The 11,149-nt window shown below is 35.8% G+C and overlaps 1 pseudogene; it reads right to left on the bottom strand.

The window, feature by feature from the left end:
• Nucleotides 1-902, bottom strand: LOC145075100 (transcription factor MYB44 pseudogene; annotated as a pseudogene).
• Between the last annotated feature and the right edge of the window lie 10,247 nt (nt 903-11,149).

Raw genomic sequence — 11,149 nt, 5'->3', positions numbered from 1 at the left:
TTGATCAAAAACTCGTTCTCTTCATGTTAACTCAAGAATAATTTGAATCGAACAACAAGCTCTATATATTCACTATTAGTTTTTTTAATTTAACAAAATTCATCACTTTTGTTTCACACTTGCATCAACCCTTCTTCACACTCCATGTATTTCCTCACTTCATTACGTACCATCTCCTGCATCACTGAAAGAATCTCATTGCTAAACGATGTCGCATTGATCTTCTTCTTCACTTCATCACAGATCTCATACGAATATGAACCTGTTCCAGGTAACGCCAGAGTTAACGCCGTCGGAGGATCCATTTCAACCTTCTGTCGAAATCCCGGTGACGTTATACATGTTTCTCCGGCGTACGGTGCCGGAATATTATTATCTGAATCGCACACATCTGATCCGGATAAACTACCAGAGTTCGTAATCGTAACCGCAACCTTAACCACCTTCGCATTGACATCTCTCTCCGTCATCTTCATCATCCGCGGATTTCTCTCACCTCCATCTCCGCCGTCCGCCGCCGCATACTTGCGCTTCAACGTCGAATTCCAGTGGTTTTTAACCGCGTTGTCCGTACGTCCGTTGAGCAACCTAGCGATCGTAGCCCATTTGTTCCCGAACTGAGCATGCGCCTTCATGATAACCTCATCATCCTCTACCGTGAACGGCCGATGTTCTACCTCCGGCGACAGCTGGTTACACCACCGGAGACGACATGATTTACCAGATCTCCCTGGAACCGACTTGCTAATCGATGTCCAGCTACGTGCTCCTTGTTGATTTACTAACTTACATAATAACTCGTCTTCTTCGCTGCTCCATGGTCCCTTTATACGATCAACATGTTTTGTAGTGGGATCCATGAAAGATTTATGGTGAAAAATGGAAGATGAACTGGGTAATGATGGAAGGTTTGGTTTATATAGAGGGTGTGGAATTCAAAAGACGTTATAGTTACGGGAATTGAAGAAGACAGTTGAGAGGCTGTACAGGTTTACAGCTGTACACATGACACGTGGCACTATGTGAGTGCTTCAATTGTATCACGAAACTAATATACTTCCCATTTAGAATTAAAAAAATAAAAATTAAAATGCTATTTTCCGTAATAAATTATTTAGGATATGAAGTTTATATTTTGGAATGTAATATTTTTGCTTAGTTGATTGAAAGTTATGATTTTTATTTGTGTATAATTATATATTTTTTAGTGTTAATATTTTACTATTTTTAAATAGATAATTCTATTTTTCTTGTGGGTAAACTTATTTGCATCCGGTAATATTCCTTTTCTCTAGTAAAAATATAATTTTTACTTGTTAACTTACTATCATTGTAATTTATTAATATATTTTTGTATTAATATATAATCTTTTAATAGTTTAGTAGATTACTTTAAATATCAATACATCGTTTAAAGAAATTAAAATTTAAGATAATTGATCCATTCTACACAACCTAAACCAAATACTTGTTTTCGAAACATGCTATTAAAAAAATGCAAACCTATATATTCTAAATAATAAAAAAAAAATTATTGTTGTTTATTTAAATGCTCATAAATATATCTTGTATTCTTATATATTTATTTAAATTTTCTTATATATTTTTTTCTCTAATTGGAATGAAGAAGAGAGGGAAGGATAAGGATGAATATTTCGAGTACGGTTGGCCAGGCTGGACTGCACTTGTACTGTAAAACAGGATTGAATCGGATATAGTGCCAACTTTAATTAATTAAATACAAGTGGAAAAGGCGATGACGTGGACAAAACGACAAATTACTGATCCACTTCTAACGGCCTTTTATTCACCTACATTAGCCGGTTGCCGGTCATATAACTACCTTTGTTTGTATATTTGTGACACGCTCCTGGCCTTATTATAAAGTTTGGTTTGGTTTGGTTTTAAAGATGCATCTTTAAAACATTAACATTTCTTTTCTATCGTAACCCACACGTTTAGCTTGCTATCATTTTATGATTGTAATGTTGTCTTTTACTCTTTTGTTTCATTCTATTATTTGATTCAAATTAAATAAAGATATTTTAAATAATATAGTTATAAACGTATATATGTACACGGAAAAATCAACTAAAAATAATATCTTATTGTGTTAGATTGTATTGCATTTATTTTAATATCTTGTATAGTTTAGGGCCTTTATTGTAATTTGTTAGAAATATGTTTCTATTTCTGATGGTGATTTGGGATTAAAGCATTTGGAAATTTTGAGATTGTGATTTACACTTTCAACCGAAGCATTTTGGTAGTACTCTCAAATCCTCAATTCGGTAATACTCAGAAGTTTGAGAACAAGAAAGAGAATGAGAAGTTTTGTTTTATCTGTTGAGTTCTTCAACGTAAAGTACCATACCATTTGAATTTAACCAAAAATTACTTAAATATTGTCAACTAGCTGAAAACCATCACAAGACAATTGCACCGTTCAAAAACCGACACAAAATGAGTTTTTAACCGCTGGAAAATAAGTTTAACCGATGAATATCCACTTTTTAGTCAAACCTGACACAGAAAAATCGTTTTGATCGTTGAATATAATACTAACCGGCACGTGTTTCAACGCAAGCTTGTTGCGATTCATGGTTTGTTAAAACAAGTTCGTTGTGATTGTTTCAATGAACCGTTGCGATGCTGTCCTATATGGATCATAGCGATGCGAACCATCAATGATTATTCTGATGCGAAATGAACAGTACCATCCAACTCGATGCGAAAGTTCCAAAATGTTGTGTTACCGCTAGTTGTGATTGATCACAATTGAATAATAACATACTATCCTTGCAAAAGAGCATTCGCATCCAGTATTCTGGAATCACATTCGCATCACTTCAAATTACAAACTTAGTATTGGTCTGAAATCAACTATACTCCGATCTTAGTTTCGATTCAACACTTACTTATTTTGAAATTGTTTTTGTTCCAACTTCAAACTAATTCCGAAATCAATTTAGTCATTACTTAAAATCTTGAATAAACTCAAACAAGTGTGTACTCCACACCTTCCTTACTTGTTTGATATTCATCAAGATTAATTTTTGTTAACAAGTCAATCCATTACACTTAGATACACTTAGTGAAACAATTCACCAACAAACCTCCCCTATTTAAGTGTAATCTTGATTAACTTAAAAACAAAACATAAGAACAACAAACTGATGCATAAATGAAATATCATGACGATTGATTTCACATTAATATATTACTCATTCCAAATATTAGAATATCAGGGTATCACTAAGGATTGAGCCTTTATTATCCAAGTGCATGCATGAAGATAATATACACAACAATTTATGTTCTCATAATTTTAACTTGACACTACGGGGGTGTTTGGGATACCTTTTACCTTCAAAAGTCCTTTTTGCAAAGGGACTTTTTGTAAAAGGACTTTTTACAAAAGATGTTTTTTAAAAATGTGTTTGGATTAGCTTTTAAGAAACAAAAGTCAAAAGTTGTTTTTAAAAGGTGTTTGGTTTAACTTTTAGATGTAAAATGACTAAAAGTTCCAAGGGCTTATTGATTAGGGTAGTGGTAGTTGGGAGTATATGAGTAATTTAAGTGTCAAGGCTTCAAAATTTCCAAAAAGTAATGGATATCTGACTTTTCCAAATGCTCATTTTCCTTCTTTTTGAAAAGTTGGTTTTAAAAGATCTTTTACCTTTGACAAACATTTTTTACCTTATTTTTAACTTTTTGGAAAAGATAAAGTCTAAAAGTCAATTGAAAAGATAAAACAAACACCCCCTACATTTTTGAAACGCTCTAAACACTACTAGAAAAACAGCCTTTTACGACGCTCATTGCGTGTCGTAAAAAGCTCAGACGACGTGCAAATGCGCGTCAAGGAAGGCCCTGTCATAAAGAGAGACGACACGCTTTTGCGCGTCGTGCATAGACGACGCTCATTTACGACGCGCAATTATGACGCGCGTTTACGACACGCAATGCGTATCAAGGAAGGCCCTGTCATAAAGGAAGACGACACGCATTCGCGTGTCGTAACCTTACGACGCGCGTGTTAATGACATGCAATGCGTATCAAGAAAGCCCCTGTCAAGAAAGGCCATGTCATAAATGAAGATGACACACATTTTTGCGTATCATAATTTTAAATATTTAAAAAAAATATTATTTATAGGTTTACTTATTTTCAAATTAAATTTGTATTTAATGTTTCATAATAGAAATTAAAATATAATATACAAAAAATAGAATCCATTGCATAAATTTAATGTCATACAAATAATCGTTCCATGGAAAGATAAAACAAATCAATAGAAGTTGTAACCAAAATTTACAAACGAATTAGATACAAAAAATACAATCCATTGCCCCTTTGCTTATTCAAGATCAACCTGCAAGTAGCTAACTAATCTGTACAAATTCACCCTTGTTTCTAATCATTTTCTTAAATACTTTACAAACATAATTCATCCATATATAGTACCTGAACTATAGTTGCAGCTAGCCTTGTTTCTTCTTCTTCTGAGCTCATCACTTGCAACCATTGCTCTAAGCCTAGTCTGAATAGATACAACAGCTCCTTGTCAATTATGTGAAATATACAACCGGAGAGTGGCCTAACTTCATAATAGCAACAACTAACGAGGCAGGAATGAAAGAGAAGGGAATACTCACAACAATAGCTGCAGAGAATGCATCTAGGTCCTACAAGATCATACAAATCACTATTTAAATACACACTACACATAAAGGTTTCAATATTCTGATTGCATGTACTTAATATATAAAGACTACAACAATAAAAAGATATGTTATGTTACCTTGAGACACCTTTGAAGGGGATCCAAAAGATAATTTGTAGTTTTATCAACTTGTTTCTACTTCTTATTGTTATGCTTCTGTATTGTTTGGCTTAACTGCAAAGGAGTCAAATTGCCAGAAGCTTTTCTCGTCCATGGGTCCTAGATTTGGATTTCTCCATACTTGCTTCCACTTACTAGATGTTTGCCATCTGGTGACCATGCAACAAAGAGAACCCAATTCTTGTGCCCTGAATAGGTATGTAAAAATATAACAATTTGTTTGACTTTTGTGATTATGAAGTTATGATAAACCTACACAAACACAATAAATGAGTAAATTACACTTTTGGTCCCTAAGTATAGCTGTTTTTTGTAATTTTGGTCACAAAAAGATTTCTTTTGCAAATTTGGTCCTTAATTTTGAAGTTTCCTAACGACTATGGTCTCAGTGTCATATAAGTATACCATAGGGACCAAATATATAATTTTCTCTTATCTTCTAAGTATAGCATTTTATGTGCGTTTGATTTCTTTTCTTAAATTTATAATAATTATAGAGTAAATAAATTTATATTAATATATTAACAAATGATTCAATTTACAATATACACCAAAAATATTATAAATTTAAAAAGAGTATTATGCATGTGTAAAATGTTATAAACCTTAATTTACAAACATATAAGAATTACAAATCTGGCCCCTGTGGTATACTGTTCTATCAGTTTTGGTCATTTGTTTAGGCTGTTAAACTGAGAGATGTTGAAGTTCATAGTTTTCTGTTCTATGAGATGTTGACAGGTACACAAACATAGATGCTAAACCAACTAAAAGGGCCTAGTAAAAAAAATTGTAAATGTCTGTTTTGAAATTAAAAAAGTAAAACAAATAAATAATTACATACCTGTAAGTGAAATGCGAAGGGGAACTTGGGTTTTGAGACATGGTTTATGAGATAAAGCCAATATTTGTTATCTTTGATATGCATGTCTAAATACCTACTAACTCCTCCTATTACAACACTTACAACTCCACTCATAGATCTGGAAAAAAAAATCAGATGATGTCATCAAATGATGATCTTTAACTAATGATGATAACTTACACTAGAAATGTATTGTCAGAAATCTCTGTAAAAATTGACAAGGGTTGTGAACTAAGTAACCGAAATATGATGTCATCAAATGATGATCTTCAAGTGGGAAAATTACTAAATTACCCCTGATTAAGAAAAAACTAAGTAACCGACCTCACTAGGGTTGTAAACTCCAAGGGGACCCGGAACCGAAGCTTGTCCACTGTTTGCCACATTCATATCAACACCACTTGGATATCCGATTTAAAATAAAATATAGATATTAATGTAAATAAAGTACAGAAATATGAGAAATGACTAAAATACCCTGATGCATGTGAAGGAACTGGATAAGCATGGGTTGCATATTCCACTGGAGGGGCATGACAAGTATGAGGTTGATACTCTCTTGGAGGAGGAGGAGGAGCAGGATAACTAGGAGGAGGATGTTGATTTTGATGCTGATGTGGATTATATTCGCGCTTCATAAAAACATAAATAAATATTTAGTTATTAAATTAATAAATTCCTATTTCCCGATTTTAAATTTTACCTTAAAAGGTTCATAACGACCACCTCGTGGGACCACCTCTATTCCAGGTTTTGTATCTCTAAGATATCTTGCCCTAAATCTTGATGCAATCTCAGCCAAAGCTTCTTTTGCAACACCGTAACTCCCAGGCACCAAGAAGGGTATTTTTGGAAATTGTAAAAGATCAAAAAGGGTATTTCAGGAAAGTGAAAAAACCAAAAGGATATGTCTGGAAATTGAGATACCTGAACAAGCTCTTCATTTTCAGCAGCACACTTGCAAAAAATTTAAACTTTTAAAACCCATCTTAGAAGGACTAAAGGTTAGAAAGGAGAAGTAATGAAGCTATGAGTTGAGAAAAGAGTAATCACAGGAAGGTCTCTAAAACAGACCTGCTGTTCAAAACGGATTTACTCCAAAATCTAAAACAGAAACATAGCTTTAACTAAATTTTATAGGAAACTATGATTGTTCAGGATTCCATAACTATAAAGAACTCCTTCTAACTCCAAAGGATGAATTAAATATGAATTTTACAAAAAGGTATATAACTTCTGTCTCCAACAAGACAATCAAGTGAGGTTGGCCAAGTCTACCCAACTTGTGAGTAGAATTCATCCAAACCATAATTCAGAGAAGTAAAGGACATACAAATGAAAGTCTCAGAGTTGGAATTGAATGAAAAGCATTTACCAAGCTCCGGATATAAAATTCACATTGTGGACAATCACAGCACTAGTAAAAGCTAGTGACTACCCACTGATCTGGAGTGTGGATCCATTCTAACCAATTTATAATTGGAAATAACACCCCATCTGCTCCAGATCTTAAATTCATAATATCAGGAACATATAGAAACTTGGAATCACTCTGGATCCTTTTCCAAGCCTTAGAAATGATGAAAACAAAATGACATATCAGAACAGACCCGTATCAGACCTAACAACAAAGATGCCATTCTTTCCCATAGATAAAGTCCTTATCAGTGAGGTTGTCCTGCTTAAGAAAGTTAGCCAACTCAATTTGTGAACTTTGGGCACTGGTTTGGTGCCCGTTTGAGTTCTATAGCTCAAGGTATGATTTTTACAAAATGACTATAGATCTGATGGAAACCAGAATCATAGCCACCCGTGATTCCTTTTTGGCTTATCCATCCTTCTCCATTGTTAAAAAAAAAAGTTCTACTAAGAACTGATACAAATACAAGACATGAAATCTAAGTAAACCAATGAGATGAACATGTAATAAACATTTCATAGATGTAAACATGATATCCCATGCCTCTAACATGGAACATGATATACACATATCAAAACTTTTAATTGAATTTACAAATACATACACTAGCCAAAATCAAGGGATATCAAGTACCTTAGTTGATGACTTGAGTAGTGAAATACAATCATTTTCTATGCAATCCATCATATAGATCATTGGAACTGGGTAAAAGAAGAATAAAAACCAATGAGTGGACAGAAAAAAAAGTAAAAAGGTAAAAGGAGCTAAACAGAAAGTTATACCAAATGAAAATACAAATGCCATCTACGTCTTACCATTCCTTGAATGTCTGATATACCTCGCGAACCACAAGTTCTTCCAGCTTATCATCATCAGGTTGAACATTTGTTACCGGCATTGTGATATCAATATCATCATAGAGTAGCTGGAAGCCTAAATCTTTGGCAAGTGAAAGAGGACATTTTGGGACCAAACTAAAAAAACTAGCTGCACTCAGGGCCAGAAGTGTAGTTTACTATATCTTCTTTATAAACCATCATCCGAAAAAAACTATTAAAATCACTAGTACAAAACAATTAAGCAAAATGTATAATTAAGTTGGATGCGATGTTGGCATGGAAAATTGTTTAACCAGCTATAACAAGTTAGGTTGCCATGACCCATTTTAGTCCAACAAATCAGCTATACAAATCAGTACCTACCTGGTGTGATCATTACCCATTTTAGTCCAACAAATTAGGAAAAAGAATCCATACAGGCTTGCCCTGTATGGATTCAAGTGCAAGGTGTGATTAGGTACCATATCACTTGGTCTTGTGTACATCAGGTAATGTTATAAGGTATGAATTAGGTAAGATTCTTCTTTTAAGCATTTCTTCGAACACTTGGAGTGCATAGCTCATCTCATTCATTTTCTGCGAGTTCCCAGAATCTAGGGTTTAATATTCTATTCTCAAAACGTACGTTCAATATTATCAATACAATCAGAAAGTAAATAGACCACAAGAACATAGAAAAATACCTGCTTATTTTATTTGAAAGAGAAAAGGACCGAGAATTTTGAGGAATTGTTTGTCTCGGGACGGAATCTATCATGAACGTCTGTGAATTTCGACACATAAATGTACCTATACATAATTATGAAAGGTAAGGATGATGACAATGCACTGGCTATGAGCATACGCGAGCAATAGAAACGGGCAAATGAAGGCTGAGAAATTAGGTCTAGCCAGTGTTTGCAAACACATTTGAACCTAAAAATTGATTTCCAAGGAAATCTTGCGAGGATTTCGAGAAGGAGAGACTCAGTGAGGTTTTGAATATCGTATGAGAACGTATGAGCAAGAAGAACAAGCCCTAGAACTGATGATTCGGAAAGAGGGTTTACTTGTGTTGAATCGATTGGTGTGATTACCGGAGATTGAGAGTGTTTTCTCCTTCTTGAATAGGTGATGATCTGATGACAGTGGTTTGGAAATGAGTTATGATCACCATCATCATCAATGTGATTATCGATTTGATTGATTGAATTGATAGGTTCCATTTAGCAGTGGTTTGAGGTTGGAAATAGAAATGGAAAGAGTGCCACCAAGGAGATTGGGGAGCGGAAGAAGAGACAATCAGAGATGTTCTAAGTGTGGATTGAGTTTTTAGTGTTCAATTTCAACTCAATTAGTAAAGAGTCCAAAACGATTACACCTCCCTGTACCTCACTCAATAATCGAAACCATAGAAATTCTTGAGTTTTGTATGAACTTTTCTCATGAATGATGTTCACGTCGCCGGCTCCAAAGCGCCTTAATCATGCCGAGATCTAGAATCGTATACATTTGTTGTTTACAAATTTGTTGTTGAACCCTGAAGAATCGACCTAGGTATTCCCACCGCTAAAGATGAAGATGAAGGCCTAGGGCTTTTTCTTGCTAAGTAGAAGAGGCGGGGGGATTAATTTTTGGGATCCAATAGGCGAGGGTAATTTTCGTCGATTTCATTTCCCGCCTAAAACGCGTGTTTCATTTATAAATTATAAAGTGACACATTTACATGATGCACATTTTATTAAAGGCGCCCTCCGGATTTTTTTTTTCTTTTCTGACTCTAATTTTAGGGCGCGCACAAATGCGCGCCCTGTATCCTTCAGATTTTACAAAACTGACATTATTTTTTAGGGCACACACAAATGCACATCCTCTATCAGGGAGTGTCATTGTTTGCGCGTCATTAAAGGGCTGTTTTCTTGTAGTGAAAAATTCCAACCAATTTAAACTTTTCAAAAACAACCCAATTCCATTAAGTTATTACAAAAGGTTTTCAATACGACTATTATATGAGTATTTCCCAGAACCACATCATAAACACATAAAACATGAGGAGCGGTACAATCACGCCTTTGCCTTGCCACGGTCTCCTGAAGTACCTGAAACATTAAACCACAGCTGTAAGCCCGAAGCTTAGTGAGATACCCCCAAAATCCCAACCACATATACCATACACATAACATATCATAACATAACAGAACAGTCGTGCACTTCGGGTCTACTATGTGACTGGTCCGCCGCACCAGACGTTCAGTCCACCTGGTCCACCCTCCGAGTCTATCCATATACATCGAGTCTGCAATGTGGTTGGTCCGCCCACATCGGGCCTTCAACCCACCTGGTCCACTCTCTGAGTCTACAGTATGACTGGTCCGCCCGCACCGGGTCTTCAGTCGGCCTGGTCCACTCTCCGAGCCTCGGCACGTCTGGTCCGCCCTCTTGGGGCCTACAGCCTATCCGGACCGCTCGCTGGGCCTTCAAAATATCCGGTCCGCCCTGGGTATGTTGGCCTACAACACAAAGCAGGACACGCCTCAACCCAACCCCAGTCAACCAACCATGTGCATATAAGCATATAATCACATAACAACTAATCACCAATCAACCGATCTAGCAGATCACATACATAGCATACTCTAACCAGGATACTGACCTAACCGATCACTAACATAACATCATCCTATATTCCAGGTTTCCGACCTTAACCAGGTCTCTAACATATACCATCCTAACTACCAGGATGCAAACATATAGCAAGGCAATAACATAACAACTACCCAGATTTCCATCCGATAAAGGGCTGGCCTTGGTGCCTTAGACCCTGTCGATATAGTGAGGATAACTCACCTTGCAACTGCCGAAACTCTGAACTGAAAAAGCAGATTCTCGAACCACCGTCTCACCAAAAATCCCGAACTATCCGAAGCAGCAAAACAATCATTAGTCCAAGCACAATATCCTTCCAAGGGTACATTGACCAATTTACCCTTAACTCAATCTGGTCCATGACTAAGGCCCATAATCAAAATATGAAAGGCCCAACACTAGGTAAGCTCTCAAGCCCACTAATGGCCCAATTTGCTATATTAGGCCCATTCTCCTTATTGGGCCTTACCCTAAGCCCAACACCCATACTTGGCCCATCTTCCCTGACTCCTGGTGGCCCACTAAGGCCCAAAGACCCAAAGCACAACCCACA

Source organism: Lactuca serriola, chromosome 9, assembly GCF_051521515.1.
Source record: "Lactuca serriola cultivar US96UC23 chromosome 9, Lser_US96UC23_V15, whole genome shotgun sequence".
Taxonomy (NCBI): Eukaryota; Viridiplantae; Streptophyta; class Magnoliopsida; order Asterales; family Asteraceae; genus Lactuca; species Lactuca serriola.
The sequence above is the reverse complement of the archived record's forward strand: the minus strand, read 5'-3'. Positions and strand labels throughout refer to the sequence as shown.